The sequence below is a fragment of the Peromyscus maniculatus genome, chromosome 10, assembly GCF_049852395.1.
Source record: "Peromyscus maniculatus bairdii isolate BWxNUB_F1_BW_parent chromosome 10, HU_Pman_BW_mat_3.1, whole genome shotgun sequence".
NCBI classification, from domain to species: domain Eukaryota; kingdom Metazoa; phylum Chordata; class Mammalia; order Rodentia; family Cricetidae; genus Peromyscus; species Peromyscus maniculatus.
Window position 1 is genome coordinate 4,735,476 of NC_134861.1, and position 27,292 is coordinate 4,762,767.

Sequence of the window (27,292 nt, forward strand, 5' to 3'; positions counted from 1 at the left end):
GCGCGCCCCGCGCCTCGGCAGCTGCGCCAGTCGCACTGCGGGCGCTGCGTCCCCGCCGCCTGCCTAGGGCTCGTGGCCGGAGCAAGACCCGGTGCGCTGTGCTCCAGGCCGAGAGGTGCAAAGCTGAGATCCAGCAAAGGTCTAGGACGCACCCGCAGCGTCTAAAGCTGTGTGTTGGGAGCCCGCAGAGCCAGAGGACGCCAACGCTGGAGGTCTTCAGGGGGTCACGACCTGGGTGGGGTCACTGCAAAGACCAAGGGCGGGAGCAGTGCAGCGGCTGCGTGCTGGTGCCTCCGAAGTCGGAGGCCTCCTTCTCATTGGCCCACCCAAAGAACTGACCCTTCTCCCGCGGTGACTAGCCACTTTTCTTGGTTTAGGGTTCCTGTCCCAGACTCTGTGAATGATCTCTCGGGGTGGGGTTTCCATAAAATCATGTCTGCTGGCGCGCACGTTCTGAAGAGACATTCTGTTTGGAAGACTGGCCCTCAAGGTTTGGGGGACGTTCAGAGACCTCAAAGAATCGTGTTTTTGGCCTCTGAGGTCGGGAAGTTTTTCCTTGGGTTGGAGAGTGTCGGGATGAAGGCTTATAAAACGTGGAGCCGCCTTTGATCAGCCTTGGTCTGGCCATAAGTATTCTGGATTCTTGCACGCCGGTGCAGCAGTGGTTCGTGCTCTTGTCTTCCTTGTTGTGGGGCAATTGAACCTGGGGGCGGGGGTGGGGCTCTTTTGACCCTGGCGATGGGTGTGGTTTGGGCCTGCTTGCCCTTAACCACGCCCTAGACGTCTAGCCCTCTTTGCTGCAATCGCTTCAGTATGCTCAGCCCTCCCTGCTGTTGCTTTGTGGGTCTGCCCGGGGGCCGCAGCAGCTCCTGCACTGAATATCTGTACAAGGAGTGGTTCCCCCCCCCTTTTGAGTGACTTTTTAGCACAAGAAAAACCAAACCAAACAACAACAAAACAAGTTCAGCGATGAAAAGTCATTGCAGGGGGAGGGATTTACTCTTTCAATAACACGCCAGGGGGACAGATGGGACTGTTTGCATGCAAAGCTACATTCCTGTCTCTGAGAATGCTTGTGGGGGTGCTGGGGATGCCCAGGTCCCATTTCCAGCAGTGCCACAGTGGGAAGAGTGTGTTCTGTGACCCTCCACTTCAGTGGTTGGAAGGGAAGGCGCAGTGCTGAATTCGCAGTGGCCTTCCTTCGAGGATGAGCCCCAAAGTTAAGGATCACATCCATAAAGTTCCCTGTTTTTGCAAGCAACTGCTTTCTCCGTGCAGACCATACATAGCAAGTGGAGAGTTGAGTTAGTAACTTTGGGTGATTCAATCCAAAGCTGCCTACTTTTTAGAAGGGAAGAGATAGGTCAGATTTCCCCCACTGCAGTCCTGGTCCTCACTGTCATCTCTCAGAGCTGTCTGATACTGTCCTTGACCTCTGGACTTGAGCCACATCTCTGTCTCAGATCTCTGCTCTGGCCATGGCCGTCTCTGGAGCTGGTGCCCTGTGGTCAGGCTAATCGTGAGCCATCTCTTGTCCGAGATCTTTCATTGGACTTCAATGTCTTGATTGTTTGAAGCATTGGGTGGTGTTATGTCATCCTTGTAGATTTTATTTTTCAAACCAAAGCTCAGGTTTTTGCCTCCAATTATGAACAGAATTTTGTGTCTCCTTCCTGCTTAATTGAACATATTTTGGCACAGGTTGGCCTTCAGAAGATTCTGGGTCTGGAAGAGTTAAGTGCTAGTAGTGGGGGATGTCTGGAGGAGATTGCTGACACAATTCCCTTTTTACTTTCCTATTTAGATCTACTATTTAAACCACATTTAAATGTAACTCCTGCTTTGGTTTAAAGCTGAACACACACAGACCTGGTTCATTACATGTGGTGGAAATATTTTGGAAAATGCTGTTGTTCCTACAGTTCAGAAAAGCAATGGGAAATGCTTAGAGTATATATATATATATTTTACATGATGTAAGTTTTGGTTTCTGAAGCACTAAAAACTACTTAAGTTGGATGAAAAACATACCCGGTGAATAGTACAATAGTTGATACTGAAATGGCATTTTTCAAAACATTTTATTTCTGTTGATTTTCTTTCCTTTTCTTTTTTCTTTTTTTTGGTTTTTCGAGACAGGGTTCTCTGTGTAGCTTTGCGCCTTTTCTGGAACTCACTTTGTAGACCAGGCTGGCCTCGAACTCACAGAGATCCACCTGCCTCTGCCTTCCGAGTGCTGGGATTAAAGGCGTGCCGCCGCCGCCGCCGCCGCCGCCGCCGCCGCCGCCGCCACCACCACCACCACCACCCGGCCTCCATTGATTTTCTTAAAGTCAGCTCTTGAACAGCTTTTATGTATTTATTTATTTATTTATTTATTTATTTATTTATTTATTTATTATTTATTTATTTATTTATTTATTTATTTTCCTTGATGGAGGGAGACCTCTCAGGCTCACAGTATTCTGACTCTGGAGGCTGTAAGGGAAAGGCAGGCAGTAAGGGCTCTGAGGCTGTGCTGTCCATATTCCGCTTTTCTTTAGAGCGCTTTGTACAGGCAAAGACTTTCTCAGAAAGAATGTATGCTTCAGAAAGGTGAGGCAGGGGTTGGGGATTTAGCTCAGTGGTAGAGTGCTTGCCTAGCAAGCGCAAGGCCCTGGGTTCTGTCCTCAGCTCCAGGGGGAAAAAAAAGACAGAAAGGTGAAGCAGTGGGTGCCTTCCTTTGAAGCGAAAGTCTCAGCTAGCTTTTACCTTGGCTATAACTCTCTCTGACTGACGTGGGTTGATATTGCTGGCTACCAGGAGGGAGAAAGTTGTCTTGGCAGAAGAGGATAGGGGCTCCAGGCTGGGTCCCTGGCTAAACTAGGATTCCTGGCTGTCATGGGCAAGCTTACTGATGGGCATGAAGGATGCATTTGTATTTTCCATCTTTGATTCGCAGGTGGGTGGTGCTTGTCAAGGGGGATGGTGATGGTGGATGTGGTGTCTAGTGTCTGTACTCAGCCACGTACCCCACAAAAAGCCTTCTTGTCTCATCCCTAAAGTGCTTCTTGGGGAGGGGCTGTTGACCTGCATGCCTGCTCCTTTGCTGTGGAGTTTCCTTGCAGTCCTTCACTGAGTGATGCTGAGATACTGTTTGCAAACATTTAGGGTTCAGATTACAGATGAGATGGCCTTCACCAAGGGAAGCCAGTGAGACTTGCTGGCTGTGTTTTCTTTTAACAAACTGTTTTTGTTTTTAATTGCATTTATTTAATTATGTATTTATTTTGTGTGCAGGGGTCTGCGCATGCCATGGTGCACATGTGGAGGTCAAAGAACACTTTTCGGGCTTTGGTTCTCTCCTTCCTCCATGTGGCACACAGGGATACAATTCAGGCCTTCAGGCTTAGCGGCAAGCACCTATACTGCTGAGCTTTCTGCCCTATTTTTTGATACTGGTTTTCTCGTTGAGCCTGGAGCTCACTGTTGTGATGAGATTTTTCTGTCCAGGGAGCTCCGGGAGTCCTCCTGGCACTGTGGTTATAGACATTCAGTGCTGCACCTGACTTACCTAGGTGCTGGGAAACCAAACTCAGGACTTCATAGTTGGTGCAGCGAGCACTTTACCTATTGCCGCATCCCATAGCCTCAGTAGGCCGGGGTCCAGATCCAGTTAGGGGCCTTTCTAGTTCTCACTCAGATGCCAGCCCACCTTGCGCAGACCATTCTATTGGCTGCCTATCTCTAGCTAGCCTCCAGCCCCCATGCTCCTTGACTAGTGGCCAAGGGTATGTGGTACCTGGAGGTGCAGTAGTGGGTGGGGGCAAGTCTAGGGTTGGGGCAGGGGGGGTAGTGGTCCCTGTCACCTGCTTTCATCTCCCACCCCTTCCATCTTCCCACCCCTTTCTTCAGACCCGGCACTCTCAGGCTGTGGCTAGGCCGGGCTAGGGAGCTTAAAGTGGCTTCTTAGATCTCCTCTATGCAGAGCTCTCAGCGGGAAGCTGGTCTCACTTCCCAGGCTTTCCTGTGGTTTCGGTAGTGGGCACTGGGGAGGGGGGGGCTCCCAGCTCCTGTGAATGGGCAGGGTAGGGAGAGGCAGTGCTGCCAGCAGGGCCAGTGTTGGTTTCTGTGGGACTCTGTCATTGCTGAGGCTCTGTTCCCAATCAGAGCAGCCGGCTTACTGGAAATGTGTGAGATGGTTTCTGTTAAATGGGCGAGTCATAGCTGGAAGTCCTAGGCTTCACTTAATTGATATTTGGCGTTGGCATCCAGGAAGGTCATGTGGGTGTGCACACTGCCCCACACTAAATGGGACAGCGCTTACCTTCCTTCACCCTTAAGAGGAGAGATGGTGTTTAAGGCAGTTTTAGTGCCTGCTTTGGTGCACCGAAAACTCCTAGGATAGCAATTATGCTATCTTCGTAGTGCAGAAATGCACACTGAAGAGCCCATCAGCGCAGCACACTTCTGTCTTGTCAGAGTTGACAGCGACATGGTGGAGGTGTGTTCTGTGCCCTGCAGAGGCACGTGACAGTGAGCTGATCCGAGCTCAGAGAGAAGCAGACGCTTAGAATTGGGTGAGTTTTAGGATTTTCTCTCATTTTAAGTTGTCCTGAGTCTTTGCTCTGGCCATGGCTTCTGTGACTATTGTGGCACTGGGCCCAAGAGACAAGGCAGCAGGGGGTTTCCCCATTGGGGCCTGGGAGGGGATCCTTGCCCTATCCCTCTTAGCTCTGTGCCTTAGTTTCCCTAGCTGTCTGGTGGAAGTGATGGGACCAGCCATGCAGAGTTGTTGGGAGCAAAGATCCATGGTGGTAGCTCGGCCACAACTTTTGTCAACATCAACAGAACTCATGGGCAGGATAAGAGGGTATGCCTCACTGCAGGAGCCCCAGAGGCTATCAGAGCCTTCAGCTGCTTCTGTCAGGTCCTTGTGAGGGTGGAAGAGTCTCCACAGGTGCACACCGCCCCTGCCCTGTTTGTTTTTGGTGCTGAGAGCAGAGCCTGGTGCAGGTTACCTCAGGGATCCTGAAGGACGTAGCCATGCAGAGCTTTAGTACAGCCGGAGACCACACTTCTTTCCCAAGGGTGGGGATGCTGGCTGCCAAGTACCTGCCCTATCCAGGTACCGCCTTCCTGTTGTTGGGATGGCTGGGGCTGAATGGCAGCAATAGGCCATCTCGTCAAGCCTGGCTCCAAGTCTCTCTAGCCATCCTCTCATGGCTTGTCTCCTGCCTGGTGTCTGGAGGCGCAGGATCCAGGCAGGATCCCAGAGCCACAGGGAGAAAGAGTCTGGTATAAGTGATAGCTTGGGACTTACCCGCTTTCCATCCCACTAATCTGTGGTTGGCTATGCTAGCTAGGTGGGGAGACATGTTGATCAAACACAGAGATTTGGGGTTGTTCTCTTTAACATTTAGACTATCCCAATGGACTTCACTTTTACAAATGATGTCTTGGGAAGGACAAGTGAGTTTGATGCAGGCTCACAGCATGAAGAGGCGGAGCTGAGGCCTGTCAAACCTCAGAGCTGGGACAGAAACCCCCCTTGTCCTTTGCATGTCAGCGAAGTCCCATTTTCTGCAGGAAGGAAGTGTGGCTGTTGTCAGCTTTTAAATGGGTCCCATTTGGCTAGACAATTACTTTTGTACTTTCCACAGTTGGGTTGCAAAGAAACTTAGATATTGATGGGCAATCCAAGTGTTTGAAGGGGGAAGACAAAAATGAATAGATTTTTTTCAAGTGATCTGAATAGATTAAGGCGAAGTAGAATAGAACATTTTCTATTATGGTAATTTATGTAGAGTAGTTGGGTAAGATGAATGGATGGTTTTTCCCTTACTGTATTTGAAGCTCTTCAATTTCTCATTGTTTTCATCCTCGGTGGAGGCAGAGGGTGGCAGAGAGTGGAGGTCCTCCCAGCTCCATGTGGCTAGCACTCTGCCTCTGCTATGGTGAGTTCCTCCAACTGAGCCTCACTCCCCATGCCAACCAGACAGGGTGGTGCCCTCGAGTCTCAGGGAGATGGGAGGCAGTAATCATCAGTGTCTGAGACTGTTCCAGTTATTTTTTAGGAATATTATGGCTGAAAGACCATCTATGAACATAATCAACTACATAAATGTCAGTTAGGCTCTTATAAAGAGTGCATCCATGTTCTTAGCAGTGTCAGGAATAGTAAATAGTCAAAAAGCAGGGACAGCCCAAGTGTCTGTCAACAGATGAGTGTGGGTCCCTGGAATTGAACTCAGGTCATCAGTGTTGGTGGCAAGCACTTTACTCACCACCATCTGGCTGGCCCTCGAGCACTGTTTGAGGTTAATAGATAACCAAGGAAAAGATGTTCAGAGTCTTGGTCCTGGGGTACTTGCTGTTCTGGTTTCATAGCTGATGTCTGCTCATCTAGAAATGATCCCTGCATTCCCTGCTGGTGGGGTCACCTCTGGGGCATCTCTGAGGAGGATCCTCGCATCCTTCTTAGCCTCTCTTTCTGCTTGGGCAGCCATGGGCCTTCACCTGCGGCTTCTAAAATATCACGCAAAGGGATGGTGTGTCTTAGATGAGTTGTTACTGGTTAATTCTGCCAAATCTCTACAGCCATACACACAAGTTGCTCAGCTGAGTGTCGCTTAGCTCTGTTGCAGTTTGTCAGGAGTAGGAAGGAAACAGGGTGCTAGCCCCATACGAGATCTTGTTTGTTTGTTTTCGAGACAGGGTTTCTCCGTGTAGTATTGGTGCCTGTCCTGGATCTCGCTCTGTAGCCCAGGCTGGCCTCGAACTCACAGAGATCAGCCTGGCTCTGCCTCCCGAGTGCTGGGATTAAAGGTCACGTGGGCCTGACCTTGAGGGAGAGGGGCAAGCCTTAGAGAGGTGACCCTTCAGCTGCGATAGTGGAAGGACAGACAGCAGTCAGCAGAAGGAAGGCAAGGGGCACCTGAGATGTAGGTGGATCTGGCCAAATTGCTAACTGTGTCTGGAGCACTAGGAATGAGTTGGGGAACATTAGGGATATGTTGGGGAGCACTAGGAATGAGTTGGGAAGCACTAGGGATATGTTGGGGAGCACCAGGGATGAGGTGGGGAGCATCAGGGATGAGGTGGGGAGCACCAAGGAGTCATCTCTACCTTTGGGGATCACTCCAGGCTTGCTGGTGAAATAAGCAGGACTGGTAGTTGGGGAGGGTGTCTTTGGTGCAAGGACAGCTGGGGGCTCTTGATGGAGAGAAACGATGGACCAGGAGCGTGGACAGGGGTGGGCAGGGCCTGGATGGGGAAGGGGAGAATTGAGAGTTCTACTGTTTGTAGAATGGGAAGCATGGAGGGGCTGGTAGGCAGGACAGGAGTTGGGGTTTGGACTGGCGTGTTTGAGGAGCCAGGCAGTACCTCTGAGAGGAGGGTAGAGGGAAAGGACGGACTTGACCCATGACCCTAGGGAAGATATTGCAGATGGACAGCCTCACCACAGGTGTCTGGAAATAGGAGGAAAAATGCACAGGGACAGGTTCTAAGTTCTGAGCTGGCAAGAGAGATCAGTCCTCTAGATCTAGGAGTAAGAGCCAAGGCTGGTGACATGGTGTGTGTGTGTGTGTGTGTGTGTGTGTGTGTGTGTGTGTGTGTGTGTGTGTGTGTGTGTAGGGTTCCTATGGAAGCTTCAGCTGGCAGTCTGTTCCAGGGGGTGGAGCTATGGCTGGACAGGGTAGTTCTGCTAGACCACACAGGTCCACAGAGCCTGGTCAGATGGCTTCTAAGCAGCATTCTATGGTTTCTCATCCTGATGGAAGCTCAATTGAGATCCCCCTCCAGTACAGGAGATGGAACCCAGGGTCTGCATGTACATGCTGGGGTGTACTCTCCTATGGAGCCTATATCCCAATCCCTGAGTCGAGATGTTCTGAAGGGAGATTCTGGGTAGCAGAGCAGATTCTGGGATGGCGTTGCGCATCCCAGGCCCAGCACGGAAATCACACAGCACAGCGTCACTATGATGGCACTCACAGTGCCAGTCCTCGCTGGTTGGAGGCTGACAGTCACTTCTCTGTTAGGGCACCAGAATGTGTGTACACAGAGATATCCTGGGAAGCACTTGGAGTGTTGGCTTAGGCCAAGGGATAGGAGGTTAGGTTTGGGGAGCCCTTTCAAAGAGTATCAAATGGGATTTCAGGAAAGAGAACAGAGTGGAGGAGGAGATGTTTTAGCTCATGGCTTGGAATTTCTTGAAGTGAATGATGGAGTTCAGTAAGCGCAAATCCTAGGTGGGTGAGTGGTACCGAAGAGATACATCAGTGGGACTGTGGGTAAGAAGCAGCTGTTTCATAAAGAGACAAAGCTGATGTCACTTCCAGTTTTGGAGGTTTAAGTCTGTGCTGGTTAGTTTTTTGTCAGCTTGACACAAGCTGGGATAACCTGGGAAGAGGGAACCTCAATTTAGAAAATGTCCTCATCAGATTGGCCTGTAGGCAAACTTGTGAGGTATTTTCTTGTTGTGAGAGGGCCCTGCCTGTTGTGGGCGGTGCCACCCCTAGGCAGATGGGCCTGGATTGTGTAAGAAAGCAAGTTGAGCAAGCCAGTGAGCAGCGTTTCCCATGGCTTCTGTTTCGGCTCTTGCCTTGCGTTCCTGCCTTCAGTTCTCTGGATGAAGGATTATAAACTGTAGGATGAAATAAATTCTTTTTTTCCCCAAGTTGCTTTGGTCATAGTGTTTATCACAGTAACAGAAAGCAGAGTAGAACCAAGTCCAACATTGGATGGCTCCATTGGTTTGGCCTCTGGTGAGAGTTGTGGATGACAAGCACTGTGTGTGTGTGTGTGTGTGTGTGTGTGTGTGTGTGTGTGTGTGTGTGTGTGTGAGAGAGAGAGAGAGAGAGAGAGAGAGAGAGAGAGAGAGAGAGAGAGAGCGCTTTCATTGCCAAACGTGAAATTAGAGAGGCCACAGTCCTGTCAGCGGTCCCAGTGAGTTAAGCACCTCCCACCAAGCCCCACTTCTTAAGATCCCATCATCTCCCAATAGCACCATCCTGTAGACCACGTCTTCAGTTGTGGTGGGTGTTTGGGGGACACACCCGTACCTAAACTCTCATACTGCAGAACACAGAAATCTTAAGGGACCCGAGGGGAAAAGACTGGGCTGGTAAAAGGTCTCACCTCTAGGGTTAACAGCTGGGTTGAGTAAAGACTGGAGGTCCAGAGGTCTGTGGATGAAATCTTTCTGGGCTGGAGGAGCAGAGTCCTGATCTTAGCTAAGCTGTGGTTTTCAAAGAAGAGTGGAATGAAAGACAGTTTTAGATGAAGACAAAAAAGTAACCACCCCCAAATCCTTGCTGAAGAAGTACTGGGAAATAGTCTCCAAAAGAAATCAAAGTCAGAAGGAAGGTGTGGGAGGTAAGAGCGCTGGTGGGCAGAGATGCCTGGGTGCACATGGGCACAACCAAAGAGCAGTTGCTGTGTGGAATGATGGGAGTCTGTGCCTCTCAAGAATGTGGTGAAGACCTGCATGGGTTTGAGCTGGTGTGGGTTGCCTAAGGTGCCTGGCTCCAGACCATGATTCCACTGTGTGAATTAGTGCAGGGCAGATGCTGGGATAACGGGCAGAGCAGGTAACTTCTGAGGAGGACAGGGAAGCTAGAGCAGGATGATGCCATCAACGGAAGCTCTAGGAGGGACAGGGTGGCAAAGCCGCACGGTCAGTCAGAAAGAGCAGCAGTGCTGTGGAGTGACCACACATGGCCTGGCTGTTGTGGTAGATGTGGGCAAAGCTAGCCCACCTGGCCAGACGCTTGGATGGTGTTTAAAAATCCCGCTGCAAGCTGTTGGCTGCAGATGATTCCTGGGATCTACGGAGTGGTGGTGGAGAGAGAAGATTTGTCATTTCCCAAAGCAAGGGAGTGAGCCTGTGTTAGTGTTGGCCAGCTGCCTGCCTGCTACAGAGCCTGGAAGCCTGGTACGTGAGTGCATACACACACACCCTTGTGTGTGTGTGTGTGTGTGTGTGTGTGTGTGTGTGTGTGTGTGTGTGTGTGTGGTCACTGGCCTTCTGAGGGAGCTGGCTCTGAGAGGGAGGTTGGTCTGCAGGATATTTGCTGAAGCCTTTTGGAAGGAAGGGAAGGAGGCAAGATTGGGTATAGGGAAAGCCGGACTGTGGTGCAGGGTTAAGGAAGGACTCGGCTAACCCCGTGGTCCCCAAAAGCTGGGATGGCTCTTTGGTGTAGCCTCCAGCTGAGCCAGGTGGCTGGGGTTGTCTACCTCTGCTGGACAGGTCCAGATGGTGGTGTCATGCAGGAGCCCTTCCCTAACTAGGGATGGGGGTGGGTATTGGCTACAACACTAGAAACACTAGAAGCTCTCGCAACAAGGTCTTTGGTGTAGATACGCTTTGCACAAATGCCATTTTGGTGTCACCTGTCCTTGACACTGTTGGAATACTTCTCACTGATACTGACCTCACTGCCTCTTGTGTTAACTTGAGGCTTCTGGAAAGGCCAGGCTAACGCCTGGCAGAAGCTTCTCAGATGGACTGTTTGACACTGTAAATAAGTGTGCCTTCCTCTTGTTTGAGTCTGTGTGTGTTTGGAGAGAGATGGCCACATCTAGATCTTGGTGATGACTATGTCCTCACCCCTGACTCCTGACATGACTGGAGGACTCTGTGTTCCATTGGGTGTGTACTAGGTTATTTTGTGGTCTTGATAACTTTAGGCTTTTGTCGAAGCATTTCAAGAAGCATCAGGAGCAGCTACGTTTTCCAAGGCTGATGGAATTCTGACAGTTGGCCTTATTTACACAGCTCTGTTTCCCAGGTCTGGATATGAACCCAAGGAGGCTGTAATTGCTGGTAGGAGGCCTCTGGCTGCAGGGCTAAGTCATGGTTTGGATTTTGTGGAAGACAGATGAGATTAGACAAGCTAATAGCTTCAGTGCAGGGGCCCAGGAACTATTCTAGGCTCCCTGAGGTCTCGGTCTCCTCAGCTACAAGGTGACACCCAGATCACTTGTGCTTTGAACCAAACACAGAGGTCAAGCAGTTTTCACAAAATGTTAGTTATTGTATCTGAATATTCCTCTCTTACTCTTCTTTTGAAATCTAGAAGAGGAGGTGCTGGAGAGATGGCTCAGTGGTTAAGGCAGGCTTCCTGCCCTATCAGAGGACCTGAGTTCAAATCCCAGTGCCCACTGTGGGCAGTGCACAGACACCTGTAACTCCAGCTCCAGGGTATCTGATGCCTTCTTATAAACTCCATGGGTACCTGTACACACACACACACACACACACACACACACACACACACACACACTCATAAAAAAATTTAAAAAAAGTATTAAAATCTTAAAAAAAAAAATAAAATCTAGAAGAGAGGAAGCATTGAACTTGAGTTCCTGACCCTTAAGTGTTTATCACTTGTATTATGTATGTGCTAACAGGGTGGGGGTGGGGGTCCAGGTTGGAGCTGGAGTGCTCAAATCTGAGTGAAGAGGGGGATTTCAGGCTGACTAGGGAGGGCTGGATTCCTACCAGCTCTGCCCAGATGGTGTCTCACACGGGGAGGCCACATAATTTCAACCACTGCTTGGAAGGAAGATAGCTTTTCACAGCCGAGGGAAGTTGTAATGTTCCTGGGAAAGTTAGCAATCGTGGTGGCTGGCCATATCCTTAGCACTGGTGTCTGCGCTGTGCCACCACCATGGGGGGTGCCGAGTGGTCTGAAGAGCAGAGAACGGTGTGCACCTCCTGGTGCATTGGTGGGTGTCAGCGTGAGGTCACTGATTCAAACCCTGTGTTGTGTGGCGACCATTCACATAACAAGAGTCCCATGCACCCAGAAATCCAGGCCCGTGTCTTGGGGCTGTGAGCTGACTTAGAAGCGTTCTCTTTTGTTAGGAGATGTGGCGTCATTAGGACGTCACAGGCACAAAGCCAGAGCTGTCATATCGAATGGCTTCTGACTCTTCTCACATCCACCTTGTATAAGAAACTCAGTGGCGTGAGGGATCCTGTGACCATAACTGAGTCCACCCCTGCCCTTCCCCTGGCCATGTGAAGTCCTTTGGGCCAGGTACTAGAGGGCCTGGGACCACAGGCTGCTGGGGTTTGAGCAGGGTAGTGTAACAATGCACTTGCAGCTGGCATAACACTGGCCCTCAGATGCCCCCATCCTCACCCCCGGAGCCTGTGACTATACTACAAGATGTCCCTGGGAGAGTGGGCTTTCCCCATTATTTGGGAAGGTCCTGCAACTACAGGTGTCTAATGGCAGGCGAGGGAAGTGGGAGTGGGAGATGGGGGCCAGAGGGAGCTGGGACAGTGGAGGGTCAGAGAGGCAGTATTGCCTACTGTGAATGGCGGTGGAGGCTTTGATGTGCAGTGCTCAGATCTGGGGCATGAGAAAGCCCAGGATGCCTTGCTGTGATCTCGTCTTCTAGACATGAGATATTAAGCTCAGCTGTTTTAAGGTATGAAGTTTGCCTCAGGGGAACATACTAGGGTTCAAGAGTTCATGAGGCCCTGCTCAGGACAGTAAGAACCCAGAAGTACCAGGTGTCTTCCATGGCATGGCTGATGGGCCATGGAGTGTCCACCCTGGGCCTGGGCTGTGGTGTGAGTCACTGTGGAACAGGGTGTGAACGAGTCTCAGCAGCATCGTGGTAAGTGCAAAACACCAGCCTCAAAATATCACATACGCATGACATCCTTTTTATAGAGCTAAAAACAACCAAAAATACACTTTAGGATGACATATGGCAACAACCAGGCTGTCTGGACGGGCCTGGGCTCAGGTGAAGGTCGCACTGTAGGGAGGTGGCAGTGTGCGGGCGGGCGGACATAACCGAGCTGGTTCCACCTGCGTGTCCGTTGATGGGCTCCTACCCCTGCTCTGAAATAACCTTTGCAACCTTTAATTTCTTTTTGCAGAGTTGAAAAAGTGTGTCTTTGGCCTGTGCAGCTTTCCTTCCAGGGAGTCCCCAAGCCAGGGATTTAAAAATTATTGCTGTCCGCAGCATTGTGTGGGAAACAGCAAGCTTTTTGGAGAGTAAAATGATCAGTAATTCGCCAGAGGCACAAGTGTTTGCCTGGTGACCAGTTGTGCAGAGATGACGTCACAGTTCACATTCCTCCACAGCCTGCATGTCCCATGCCAAGGAACTCCAGGAACCCCCGGGGGCTCTGTGCTGAGGACCTGTGTGGGCCTCTGGGTGCCCTGCACCAAGTTCCTGGGAAGGCTTCCACAAGCCTTGTGTCAAGGGGGTTCCAGGGCCTCCCAGGTGCCTCACTGAGGATCTGTAGGGACCTTGGGAGTGCCCTGAGTTGAGTTGCTATGGTGGCTACTGGTGCCCTGTGTCAGGGAGTTGCAGGGACCTCCAGGCTCTCAGATGAGAAATAATTGGCTGTCTCTAATCAATGAGACATCTTTGGTGGTGAGAAAGACACAGCCTGTGGTCCTTGTAGGGGGAACTCTGTAAATTTGTTTCCTTCCAAGACAGAAACAAAAGAGCCTTTTTTCCCCCCTCTGAATCTATAAGGGTATAAAAGCTCTTTTCTCAGAGTGCCAGGATCGATCTAGTGAGCCCATTTGTCTACATTTTGTGAGTTCTTTCAGCTGAGGTGTGTGATGCCTGATTTTCATTAAACTGATGGGTCCAAGCTCGAGTGATATGTTTAAATATTGAGTATGGGGGGATGCCAGGTGGGTGTTTTGACAAAATAATTAAGGAAACCTAATGTCACTTTCCTGATGACTTTTCCTCCCAGCTCTGTGACGAGCTCAGGAAGGGAAGAGCCTTTAAATGATGATGCACTGTGAGCTGCCAATTGTAGTTGTAAGTTAAAATAAAATTTTAGGTGAGGTGTGGTGATGCACACCTGTCCTTTCAGCTTGGTGGGAGACTGAGGCACGGGGGTCTCCAGTTTGAGGCCAGCTTGGACTAGGTGACAGGGTTGTGGTGGCTATTCTTGCTTGTCAACTTGATTATATCTGGAATGGACTACAATCCAGAAATGGAGGGCACACCTATGAGAGATTTTTCTGCTTGGTTTGAAGTGGGTGAATCCACTTCTAGTCTGGACCTTTGAGGCAGGAAGACACACTTGTCATCTGGGCCACCCCTTCTGTCGGAAGCCTATAGAGGACACGGAAGAAGGAAGCTCTCTATATCATTGCCTGCTCGCCCTCACCTTGCCAGCACATCCATTCCTTCACTGGAGCCTACTTCTTCAGGATTCCAGCACATACCGAAGACCAGCTGAGCCAGCCAGCCTTGTGGGACTGAGCGGCTACTAGATTCTTGGACTTTCCATTCACAGTCACCATTGTTGGATTAGCTGGACTGCACCCTGTAAGTCATTCCAATAAATCCCCCTTTTATATATATCTAGAGAGATTCATTCCCTAAGTTCTGTGACTCTAGAGAACCCTGACCAATACAAGGATCCTGTTTCAAGAAACATTTTCCCTTTAGATGCATGAGCCAGTAAGGCACAGAGAGATAGTCTATTAAGAGCCCTAAATTTTAAATATTAAGTGCTGGAGAGATGGATCAGGGGTTAAGAGTAATTGTTATTTTCACTTCTTTAGCTATTACTCAGTCAGTCACCCCTACAAACATTATAATTATTTTCTAGAAATTATATTGCATTCTTGAGATATCTACTGGCTGCCCTTCCAGAGGGTCGAATTCCCAGCACCCACATGCCTGCTCACAACTCTCTGTAATAACTCCAATTCCAATGGATCCAGTGCCCTCTTCTGTCCTCTACAGGCAATGCATTCATGTTGTGCACAGATAGACAAAGGCAGACAAAACACCCATACACATAAAATAAAATACAATTAAAAAGACCCCTAAGTTTATTTTCTTCCACTGTAAAGTATGAATCTGTCCTGACCAGCTTTGTAAACGTTGGCATTAAATGGCCTCTTCCTATTGGTTACATCTATTGTACATATGGATTTAAAGAAAGAATGATGTAACCATCTCCTTTTGAACATCTTGTCTATTTCCTAGTTTTTGGCTCATGTCTGTTTGTTTGTCTCTGCTGCAACCTGGAGTTTCCTTAGTTACTGGATTTTTGATGAGGTTGGAAAGCGATTGCCTGGTGCTGCTTATTTATGGGAAGGTTGGGGTGCTAAATACCTCTAGACGGAGCTTTCTGAGTTGGATTGTATAGGAGGCAACTTCTCAAGAGTGCACCATCACAGGAAGATGCATTTTTCCTCTCTAGGACTTTTTTTTTTTTTTTTTTTTTTAAGTAAAGTTCAGAGCTGGAGAGTTGGCTCAGTGGTTAAAAGCATTTCATGTTCTTACAGGACTGAGATTAGAGTCCTGTTGTCCACATGACAAGTTCATTGCTACCTGCAACTCCAGAGGATCTGATGCACTCTCCTGGGCTATGTGAGCATCCATACACATGTGGCATACAACTACACAAATACAAATAACACAAAAATAAAAATAAATCTTTGAAAAGTAAAGTTCAGGTAACATAAAATTAACTACCTCTACTATTGCTTCTTCCTCCCCCGCCCCCCAGTGCTAGGAATCAGAGCCAGGGTGTTGTGCACTCTGGCAGGTGACCTACAACTGAGCTACACCCCAGCCTCAAATTAATAATTTAAAAAATGAGTGATTTAAGCATTTAGTACAGTCAAAACATGCAGCTGCCCCCTTTATCTAGTCCTCCATGTCTCGTCATCCCCAAAGAGAGCTCTGTGTTGGTTAAGCAGCCTCTCTGACATTGCCCATCCCTGAGCCCCTAGCAAGCATGCTTGCTGGAGCACTGCAGTGAGCAACTGAGGAGCAGTTAGAACAATGGTGTTAGTGTGTGATGACATCACAGGTCCGGAGGTGAACAGCCCCGGACAGCAAAGAGCAGGACCAGGTGTTGTCCCACCCGACCCACAAGTACCAGGAGCCACTGTGTGACCTTGACCAGGGCTTGGTCTTTCTGTGCCTCCACTTCCACCCCATCAGTGACGTGGTTTCGACATCTCTGACCATAAGTAGGTGCCTGGGGAATGCAGCCAAGTGTACAGATCTGCTGGTGCCTCTAGAAATGTGAAGTGTCGTGATGAAAAATAGAACCCAACTCTGAAGAAACACACGCAGTTTCTCTGTAAGCAAGTCAAAGACGCAGTACACTTGAGAGCCCTTGCAGGACACTTGGGAGGGCTGCTGCTTCCACTAAGGTATGGACAAACCTCAGCAAAACATCACGTCACCCCAGGGAGGAGAAAATGCTGACAGCTTGCACATCCTGAGCTCGCTCAGAGAGCTGAAGTCATGGGGCAGGGCAGGTCATCTGGTGCAAAAACCAGGAGTTAAAACTGGCCCCTGAAATGCCACACTCTAGCTCCCTGCCCCTGAAATATGCAATATGATTTTTAGGTCCAGCTTCATCATGCTGTGTGGCTTGGTATTCTCCTGGAGGTCATCCAGTGGGGCTGGTCCAAGGTCCCTCAGTAACTGGCACTCTCCACAGCAGGCAGTGTAAATGCTCAGTGTAAATTCCTCAGAGAGAGGAAGCATGTGGGGTTGCTGCTCAAGGAAGAAGGGGCACACGAGAGGCATGTTGGGGGATCGGTAGCTGAGAGACACTCTGCTGATGGCCACTGAGCAAAGGAACCTCTTAGGTGCCACCACCAGGTATTGGGTTCTGCTAGCTACCTGGGTGAGTGTGGAAGTGATTTCTCTTCAGAGATTCTCACAGAGCAGAGAACATGAGCATGTGGTACCTGGCATCTGACCCACAGAGCTGTGTCCTAATAAATGGGTCATTTCAAGCAGTAAGGTGTGTAGCAATTTGTTATTTGGCACACGCAAAAAAATAGATACTCAGGATGACAGATGGACTGAATTCTCCTGGGGGAACAAGCCCTTCCGGTAAGTGAACTGCTCAGGAACGCATGCACCTGGGCAGAAAAGGGAGCGAAGTGGTATGGCCATCAGTGTGGGTAAGAAAGAGGAGGTTTCGGAAGAAAGAAAAAGCGTGTTCTGGATTTGTGTTTGCTGCTCTTCTCCTTGTGGAGAAGGGCTATGTTTTCGCACATAGGTTCCGAGAATTCAGGCCATGGTCCCTTGGTCACATGGTTGGTCACGTATGATTTCATGTGGCAGAAGGGCGTGGTGGAGGCCCCTTCAGGATGGGCAGGAGCATGAAGGCGGCACTGGACAAGGGAGAACGTTAAAAGGTGTGACCTCCGTGGTCTGTTTCCTTTACCCCACCTCCTTAAAGGTTCTAGAATCTTCCAAAAGATCTCCAGCTTGGAACCAAATGTATAACACATGAGTCCATGGCGTCATTTCATACCCAAACCACTGCAGGGTCTTTTCTCCCCTCTCTCCCTCCTTCCCTCCCCGCTTTCCTTGCCTCCTTTCTTTTGACAGTATCTGATGACCTCTCCGTACTCAGATGCCAGTTCTGTAGCCCAGCCAGAATGGGCCCTGGATTGGCCACATACGCAGAGGCCAAAGCATGCTAGGCTGGCCTTGAGTTCACTGTTGAGGTTAAGGTGGTGACCCTGAGCTTTGCTCTACCTTCGCCTCCCAGGACATACGCTGTTTATCCCGATTGATGCAGTGCTGGGGGGTGAACTCAGGGCCCTGTGCAGACTAGGCAAGCACTCTTCCAACTGAACTACATCTCCAGAACTCTGCAGCAGGCTCCTGAACACCTGAGCTTGGCTATAGAACTGTGGAGTCCTTGGGAGCCTTGGGTTCAAGCCAGAGACAGAATGAATGTGAAAGGATTTTCTGCTTTATGAGGTCATTAAAGTGAGCAGTTCCATAGAGACAAAAGGCACAGAGGTTGCAGAGGGCTGGTGGGGGCGGGGCGGGGGACTGAGGCGTCAGTTTAATGAATGGATGGAGACAGATTGGAGGGTGTTAGAAAACTTTGTGAACTGCTTAACATTGATGAACTACACACTTAAAGATAGTTTAAACGGCAGATCTTGTTATTTGCATTCACTACTATGATAAAAGAGAAGATTGAATTAAGTGATAATTGACCTAAAACAGTAATTTTATATTTCTGGATTTGTAACACCAGAAGTAGATGTGTGACCACAGTGGCCTAAAGCAGAAGAGAAGTGCCCAATAACACCACTGTGGCCTTGCCTGCTTTAGGGACTGAATACGAATCCTTCCTTCCCTCCCCTCCCCTCCCCTCCCCTCCCCTCCCCTCCCCTCCCCTCCCCTCCCCTCCCCTCCCCTCCCCTCCCCTCCCCTCCCCTCCCTCCCTCCCTCCCTCCCTCCCTCCCTCCCTCCCTCCCTCCCTCCCTCCCTCCCTCCCTCCCTCCCTCCCTCCCTCTCTCTTTCTTTCTTTCTTTCTTTCTTTCTTTCTTTCTTTCTTTCTTTCTTTCTTTCTTTCTTTCTTTCTTTCTTTCTTGTTTTTTCAAGACAGGGTTTCTCTGTGTAGCCCTGGCTGTCCTGGAACTCACTCTATAGACCAGGCTAGCCTCGAACTTGCAGAGATTCATCTGCCTCTGCCTCCCGAGTGCTGGGCCACCACCACCCGGCTAACAAATTTTTATTTTATTTATTTATTTTTTGAGACAGGGTTTCTCTTAAGTCTTTTCTTTTTAAAGAGAATAGTGACAGAAAACACTCTTACCTCCATCCTGCCTTGGAGCACCCCCAGAGCGTAATGAATTTGAACATGGGCTGAGGCTCTACTGGGAATATAAGGATGGGATAGATCTCGGGGCAGGAGTTGGGCCAGTGCTGGTGGGAAGGTAGGGGTGAGGGTCTTTTAATACAGAGAACAGCAGAAACAAGAACCAGTGGCAGCTGTTGGCAGCGGAGCGATCCGCAGGCCTTGGCCCTACGACCCTACTGTGGGTGGTGATTTTCCTTTACCTTCAGAACACATTTTAGGAGGATAAGTAGTCATGGGCTGGGGCTGCAGCTCAGCAGTGGAGTACCTGCCTAGTATGTCTGAGGCCCTGGATTCAGTTCCCAGCACTACACAGAAACAGGGATAAAGCACACTGCACATTGTGAGCTGAAGCAGCTGCTGTTTGCTCCCTGCATCCAGCAGTGGCAAGTGGGAGTCGTCGAGGTCTGGTACTGGCTGTCCTCACCGCCTCGTCCTCTGCAGCTTTCTCAGCCTGACCCCTGGGAAACTGAGCTCTGAGGCCTCCAGTGTACCCAACATCTAGGGCATCTAGTGGCATCACCACTGCTGCCAGTCATTCTAAGGATGCTCCGCGCTCCAAAAGCCTGTCTCTTAAATGCCGCTGTCACATGAGCAGATGGGAGGCCAGCTGAGTACAGACATGGGCTTGCTTTTCTATTGTGTAGCAGTGGGGTAGGAGAAGAAAGATTTAGAGCCAACCTGGGAGACTGTGCTGTCTCATTGGCTGTCTGTGACATTTTCCTTTGCTGCTAGGATTTTATCCCATGAGATAATTGTGCTTGGAGGCAGCATTATTAGGAGTGACCCAGTGGAACTAACTGGGAAGTTGACATTGTGAAAGCTTTTAATTTGCCACCCTTGATGGGATCCATGCTTAATATGGTTATAATTGCTAGGTTTTATGTGTCTTAATATCTTAAAAGTTTATTCCTGGCTTTGAAGGGAATTTATTACAGCCATCCTATGGGATAAACCAAGACAGACTTCCTCCATGGCCCTAGGGCAGCATGGGCCTTATCTGTCCTGTTGGGTTGGGTGTACATTGAGGGGGAGCCCATTGGAGTCTTGTGTTTGGGCAGCTCACAAATCAATGCCTAATCTGTGAGGAAAACAAGCTAATAAGATCAAGCCATCACCATGCTCTGTAAAGGAAAATATGTTCTAGATGATTAAATATCTCATTGTACCAAAAGAAACCAAAATTATGACAGAAAGATACATAGAAAAGTAAACTCGCTTGGAGCAGGGGAGCTCTGTAGGCACATAGGGTAGGAAGTTGGAGTGGCATCCTGCTTCCAGAAACAGCTTTGGCTTGGGGGAAAACTACCACACAGTTCAAAGATGCGGGTCAGGGAGGGGAAATATACTAAATCTGTATCAGTACAATTATGAAAAGTACCACAAGCCACTTAGAAATGCTCCAGGAAAACATGGACAAAGGCCTCCATCTCCACAAGTCAGGCTTTAGTGACACATAGTGCAAAGCAAACTACAGCCCAGGGGGCAGTTAGGGTTGCTCCATCATCCTTAGCTTATAGTATACATTTCTTAGACCAAGATGGCTGCTGAGGGCTGTCAGAAATCACAGACAAATCTAGCTGCAAGGGAGGCGGAGAAATAAGAGCCATGTGGCAGCTGAAACTTGAAGTCATTTGTTCCAATGGGAAATGGTGGTAAGGTTAAGAATAGCGTAGCACAGACACACGCAGACAGTAGAAGAAAGATAATCCATGTTCACCTTCACTAGCAATCAGTGATATTGAATGTGAGACCTTGTTTCTCTCTTTTTGTTGGTTGTATTAGGATTCTCTAGAGGAACAGAACTTATAGAATGAATGTATGTATTGGAATTTATTGAGTGACATATAGGCTGTGGTCCAGCTAGTCCAACAATGGCTGTCTACCAATGGACGGTCCAAGAATCCAGTAGCTGTTCAGTTCACAAGGCTGGATGTCTCATCTGGTCCTCAGTATATGCTGGAATCCCAAAGACGTAGGCTCTAATGCCAGTGAAGGAATGGACTTGCGGAAGAGAGAGAGAGATATTCCCTTTTCCATGTCCTTCATATAGGCTGCCAGCAAAAATGTGGCCCAGATTCAAGGTGACTCTTCCCACCTCAAAGAACCAGATTAGAAGTGGGTCTTCCCAGTTCAAATAATTTAATTAAGAAAAAAATCCCCCCCAAATGTGCCCAACCATTTGGGTTTTAGTTATTCTAGATGTAGTCAAGTTGACAACCAAGAATAGCCATCACAGTTGGGTATTCCTGGCCCTCCCTTCGCTGAGTGTTCAGACTTCCTGCCTGCTGCTGCTTGGTAGGAGATTGGACATGCAGGAAGGACACAGCCAGGGTCCTTCCTGACACTGAGTTCTGGACAGTGTCTCCTAACACAGCTTCCTGCTTTGGTCTCTCCAGACTGAGGCTGCGGCTCTTTCCTGCTGACAGTAATCCTATTGGCTTTTGCCAACTTCAACCTTCTTTTTCAACTCTGTTACCAATTTCTTGTTATTAATTTCCTGTTTTAGTCCCAAGAATGATTTCTGTTTTCCAGTTTGGATATTGCTGTGTTTGTAAGCTTTCCATCACTGTAACAAAATACCTGAGATAACCAACATATAAAGAGAACAGTTTTGCTTCACTGAGGTGCCAGCCTACAGTTTTTTGTCTGTTTTTTGTTTTTGTTTTTGTTTTTTGACAAACAAAAGCTCTGTGTTTTTTGTCAAAAAAAGGGGTTCTCTGTGTAGCCCTGGCTGTCCTGAAACTCACTCTGTAGAGCAGGCTCCTCTGCTTTCTGAGTGCTGGGATTAAAGTCATGTGCTACCACTGGCAGGCTAATTTATATATATATATATATATATATATATATTTTATTTTACAATACCATTCAGTTCTACATATCAGCCATGGGTTCCCCTATTCTCCCCCCTCCCACCCCCTCCCCTTACCCCCAGCCTACCCTCCATTCCCACCTCCTCCAGGACAAGTCCTCCCCCGAGGACTGCGATCAACCTGGTAGACTCAGTCCAGGGAGGTCGGCAGGCTAATTTTTTAAGTTTTAATTTTATTATTGTTAATTATGTGTATTGTGTGTTATCTTAGTTAGGTTTCTATTGCTGTGAAGAGACATGACCACGACAACTCTTATAAAGGAAAATATTTAATTGGACCCACCATCCAGCTCCCAAATAAATCACACAGAATCACACTTATTCTTTCTTATGAATGCCCGACTTTAGCCTGGCTTGTTTCTTGCTAGCTTTTCTTAAATTATCCCGTCTACCTCTTGTCTCTGGGCTTTTATATTTCTCTACTTCTGACTCCATGGCTGGCTGTGTAGGTGGGTGGCTGGCCCCTGATGTTCCTCTTCTCCTTCTTTTTCTTTTGCTCCTTGATCTTTTCTTCCCAGAGTTCTCCTCCTGTTTATTCTCTCTGCCTGCCACCTCTGCCTATCCTTTCTCCTGCCTCGCTATTGGCTATTCAGTTCTTTATTAGACCAATCAGGTATTTTAGATGGGCAAAGTAACACAGCTTCACAGAGTTAAACAAATGTAACAGAAAAGAATGCAACACATCTTTGCATCGTTAAACAAATGTTCCAGAAGATCAATAAATGTAACTCATCTTAAAATAATATTCCATAACACATGTGTGTCTATGTGCATGTATGTGAGTGTGGATGCCCACAGAGTCCAGAAATGTCAAATGTAGCTGAGGCCAGAGTTATAGGTTGTTGTTGGAGTGGGTGCCAGGCCTCGGCAAGAGCAGTATTCACTTAACTGGCTCCCACGATTGATTCTTATAGTGAGGTTGCACATGGTGGCATTTCCTTAACTGGGAAGCAAAGAGGAAGGTAGATGTTAGGATCCCACAGTTCCTTCCAGGGAATATCCCAATGATCTGAATACCTCTCACGAAGCCCTGCCTCCTGAAGATTCCACCACCTCCTAGTAGGACCATCCTGGAGACTAAGTCTTTAACACTTGGGTGCTTGGGGGACACTTAGCATCCATACCACAGCTCTGTTAGACTTACGTGCCAGTGTGCAGGCTGGCCAGCTGTGGAGAGGTAATAAGCTCTGTTCCACTCTGGCAAGTGCCCTCGGTCACAATTCCACCCCTAGGAATTGATTCTAAGGAAATGGCCATGCAGGTGTGAGAGGACATGGGAGAAGTTGCTCAATGCTGTTTTGTTCACAAACCTTTGAAAGCTGCATTAGTGGTGTGGTTAAAAAATGAATTATGATGACTAAGTTAGTAAAGTAATCCCTTACGCAAGCCCGAGATCTGAGTCTTACCCCAGCACCCACATTAAAAAACGGAACAGACAGACTGCCTGCAACTGTGGTGTGAGTGTAGTTCCAGCACCGGGGAGGCAGAGAGAAGCTAAAACCTAGTGCCCACTGCTCAGCTACTCTAGCCTGCGTGGTGATCCCAGGTTCAGTGAGATATCCTCTGGGGGCGGGAGGTAGAGAATGGGGCTGGAGAGATGGCTCAGCAGTTAAGAGCACATGCTGCTCATCCAGAGGAGCTGAGTTCAGTTTCCAGTACCCACGTCAGTTACAGACTCAGAATTACCTGTAACTCCAGCTCCAGGGGATCCAACACTTCTGGCCTTCTCAGATATTTGCAGACGCATGTACCCAATTAGAGGCGTGCACACATACAGATAATTAAAAAAAAAAAAAAACAAATAAAGTGGAGAATGAAGAAGATGCCTGATGTTCACACACACACACACACACACACACACACACACACACACACACACACACACACATTCACCTGCATACATATGTGCACACATAGAAGTACACATACACGCAGTTTCAACATTGCTATGGACTGAATCTTCATGCAGCTAAAGTATTCATGCAGTCCAGAGAGCTGATGAAATACAGCATGTGCTGTGTGATTTAGAGAGCGTGCATGCACCTCCACACCGGAAAATGATGCTTCACCTTGTGCCTTTTGATGCACATTTTTTCTCCTGTCGCAGTGCTTGTGAATAATCCTGAGTTTCTTGTATTTAAAAAAAAAATATTTTGTGCCAATCACATACTACTTGTGTAGAAATAGGAGCATTTTTCACTTCTTCCATCACAGGCGTTGTCTTCAGAGCCGGTGAGGAGTCTGCTCTGTGGGGCCAGTGGCAGGGGTGTTGCTCCTGGCTAGTGCAAGCTTGGGAGCAGAGCTGTGCTCTCTGTGAGGGCAGCAGGCAAAAGTAGCCACCTCCTCACGCTGAGTCTCTTCATTCCCTCCTCCTGTTCTGGCCTCTCCACGTCCTCTGGTCGGCCAGTCGGTCAGTCACCACCGGTCAGTCAGTCGGTCAGTCACCACCGCAAAGGCCACGTCATCAGCTTTCCCCTGCTGCTCAGATCCGCTTCTGTTGTGAGGAAAGAGTGATGGCATGGGGCGTGTTCCTGGGGACCCTGCAGATGAGGTGGGGTGCTCTGTGGGTCCCCGTGGGGCTAGTCAAAGCCAATCAGGCTTCCCTGGAGAGTTTTGTGTATGGCTGTCCAGGTTGGGCCTTTGGAAATTCTATTTTACTGTTTGTTCCATGCCCTGGGCTGAAACTACTCAATTTTATAATAAACAGGTGAAGTCAGATTCCCTACCCCAGGTGGGGTTCTAGGACCTGATCCCACCTCCATCCTTTCTTGAAAAGCCAGGTTTCTGTTTTGACTCTTTTCAGGGTAGGGTTTTTCTGTGTAGGCCAGAGAACGATGAACAATAGCTGTGCTTTTGGTTTCTAATTAATGAGTTTATTAAGTATAGTCAGCCTTAGTAAAAAAGTAAATAGTGAGCAGCAGCAGATAGAAAAAAATACTCTCCCAGCGGGTGTTCACAGCATCCAGCAGAGATGAGTGCAGTAGGGCTGACAGAGTAAACAAAGTCACACCGTCAAATCAGGGTCTTAAATCATACAGCGGAAGCTGACTGGGGAAGCCCTGTGGAGAACCCAGGGAGGAGTGGAGTGTCCCCTTGGGCGAGGCTTCAGAGCAGAGCCGATAGCAGCCATGTAACACCATTGAGTCGTGCTTGAAGTCACCCACCAGAAAGGACTGGGAAAGCCTTGGGCAGTCAGCTGGCGTCCCCACTGAAAGTCCCAGGCAGAGCAGAGCTTCTGTCTGTGAGCAGACTTCCGGCTTCTCTTCCCCACAGCCGGCGTTTGTGTATCGTGGGATAAACGATATTAGCATCTGTTGGAAGGTTGCTTTCCGCTGTTCTCAAGCCCACAGTCTTTTCCCTCGGTCTGTTTTTCTGTTCGACGCCCCACCTCCCACCCCTGCCTGCTGCTACAGATTCAGGGGCCAGCAGGACTGGATGTTTGGGGAACTTTGAGAGGAAAGCGCTTGGGTCTGAGGTGGCGGTGGGAGGGGACCCAGCTCCCACAGCCAGCTTCTCAATGAGCTCCAACAGCACAGGGCAGTTTACTAAGAGAACGCACATGAGAGAGCTGAAGCTTGGCAGGTCTTGCACTGGGGAGAGGGAGATAGCTCTGGGCCTGGGTCTCCTTTGCCTTGGCAGAATTTTTAAAAAGTCATAAAGTTCATTTACTCTTCCTTTTTCTGTTGAGTTTTTTTTCTTTTTCTTTCCCCAAGCTCCCTGGGCTGCTGTTCCTGAAGCCCCCTGCCATTTTGGGGAGCTTAACTCAGAGGCTTCCCAGATGATTCAAATTCATTTCTGCTCCCGAACTGTTTGTGAGTTGTGTCCTGACCCTGGCTACACAGAGCTCTTGTTCCTTCTCCTGACAGGGTGGTCATTGCACCTGACTCTATCTGCAGGGTCTAGAAGCTCTCAGACACCGTAAAAACTGCTTTCCTGTTCTCAGACAGAAGGGATTCTTTCCAGAAGGTTCCTGGTCAGCAGTGGGACCTGGTTTCCTGAGAGTTTCTCTGAAATGCTGAGGGAAGGGGACCTTTTAACAGTCTTGGCAGCTGTTCCCCCCTTCCTGTGGGACCCAACTCTTAGTGCTCCATCTGCTGTGCACCCCCTCTCCCCAAAATTGCTCTGTCATTTAAGAAGCACTTGTTGCTCTTCCAGAGACCCACGTTCAGTTCCCAGCACCACATACAGAAACACACAATACATAGAATTAAAAACATACAAATAAATTCTTTTAAAAAATGCTCTTTCGTGGATGTAAACCATGGCTACCACCCTGACATCTCTCTTCCCAAAAATCCTTCCATGGGGATGGCAGGCCTGGAGGAGGTAATGCTGGTGTGGAGGGTTACCCCTCTGATGGTGCCTAGCTAAAGCACGGGGAGGTGCAGCCTTGCCTCGGAGTCTGTTCACACTGCTGGAGCCTGGCAGCATCCACACCGCTGAGAACACTTCTGCTGAAGCCTCACTGAGGAATGATAGTTTACCAAGACTTATCTCTGGTTGTTGCTCGATTGTCTGCTAATACGTATTACAGTAATTTCAGTCTGGAAGACGTAGCGGTCATGAGAGCCTTTGAAAAAAATTAATTCCATTTAAATTTGTGCTGCAGAGAAGTTTGATGGATGATCAATAAAATGCTTTTAAGCATAAAAATACAATTCCCGGGTGAGATTTGGTAGTACACACCTTTGATCCCAGCACTCAGAGGCAGAGGCAGGTGGATCTTTGTGAGTTCGAGGCCAGCCTGGTCTCCAAAGCGAGTTCCAGGAAAGGCACAAAGCTACACAGAGAAACCCTGTCTCGAAAAACCAAAAAAAAAAAAAAAAAAACCCAAACAATCAAAAACCAAAAATACAGTTCTTAAGGATAACACGACATGGGAAGAGAAATGGAAAGGAGAATTCCAGAAGGCAGAGGAGCTGAGTCTATCTGCATCTGGAGACCTCTGTTCTTTCACTGATGAGGGGTTGTCAGGCAGGATAGAGGCCATTTGAGGGCATTAGTGATAGGTCAAGTCTTGTTTGTGCGCATGTGTATGTGAAACAGCGGCTCCCTGTATAGCTCAAGCTAGTCTCAAACTCACTGTGTGGTCCAGGTTGGCCTCAGACTCCAAATCCTTCTGCCTTCATCTGCTGAACACTGGTGTGTGATGGGTCAGTTCTGACGCCAAGTCTCAGCAGTGTGAATCCCCCAGAGATCGCAGCCTCTGCAATTTTGGAACTCTAATTGAACGTTTTGGCTGCCAGTGTGAGTTTTCCTGATTCTCCCCAAAAAAGAGGGCTTCAGGTTTGATGTTGGCATGGAGGGACTCTTAGAAGGCAAAGTGCCCCTGCAGTTCTCAGCTGCCCTCTGGGCCTGGGCAGCACCTTGGATTCTTGGTCTTGCTTTCATTGGCAGGTGAGGAGGATGTAATCCCTCCCTGCATTGCTGTCCTGGCCTCCGTGTGGGAGGTGGGAACCAAACCAGGTCCTCTGCAAGAGCAGCCAGTGTGCGTAACCACTGGATCATTGCTCCAGTCCAGCAACCACACTTAGGTGAGTACTACACAGATTCTGGTATTAGGTGAGTGCCACACAGTGATCTCTCTCAGGTGGCCAACGCACTGCCTTTCTCAGGTGAACACCACACAGCTGATCTTCGGTAATTCCCTTGGTTCTGCTTGACCATGTGACTGTTCAGCAAAAACATTTGCCATGCTGACAGGCGTCCTTGGAGATCCTGTGCCCTCGCTGGCCTCATTCTTCTCACAGGCCAAGTGTCTCTGGCGACTGGCTATGTATGACTCAGAACCTCCC

The 27,292-nt window shown here is 48.9% G+C and overlaps 1 protein-coding gene across 1 annotated transcript in view; it reads left to right on the top strand.

The window, feature by feature from the left end:
* Zfyve28 (zinc finger FYVE-type containing 28) overlaps positions 1-27,292 on the top strand; it is a 120,589-nt gene that overhangs the window by 1,076 nt on the left and 92,221 nt on the right. The gene's annotated exons all lie outside the window — the stretch shown is intronic.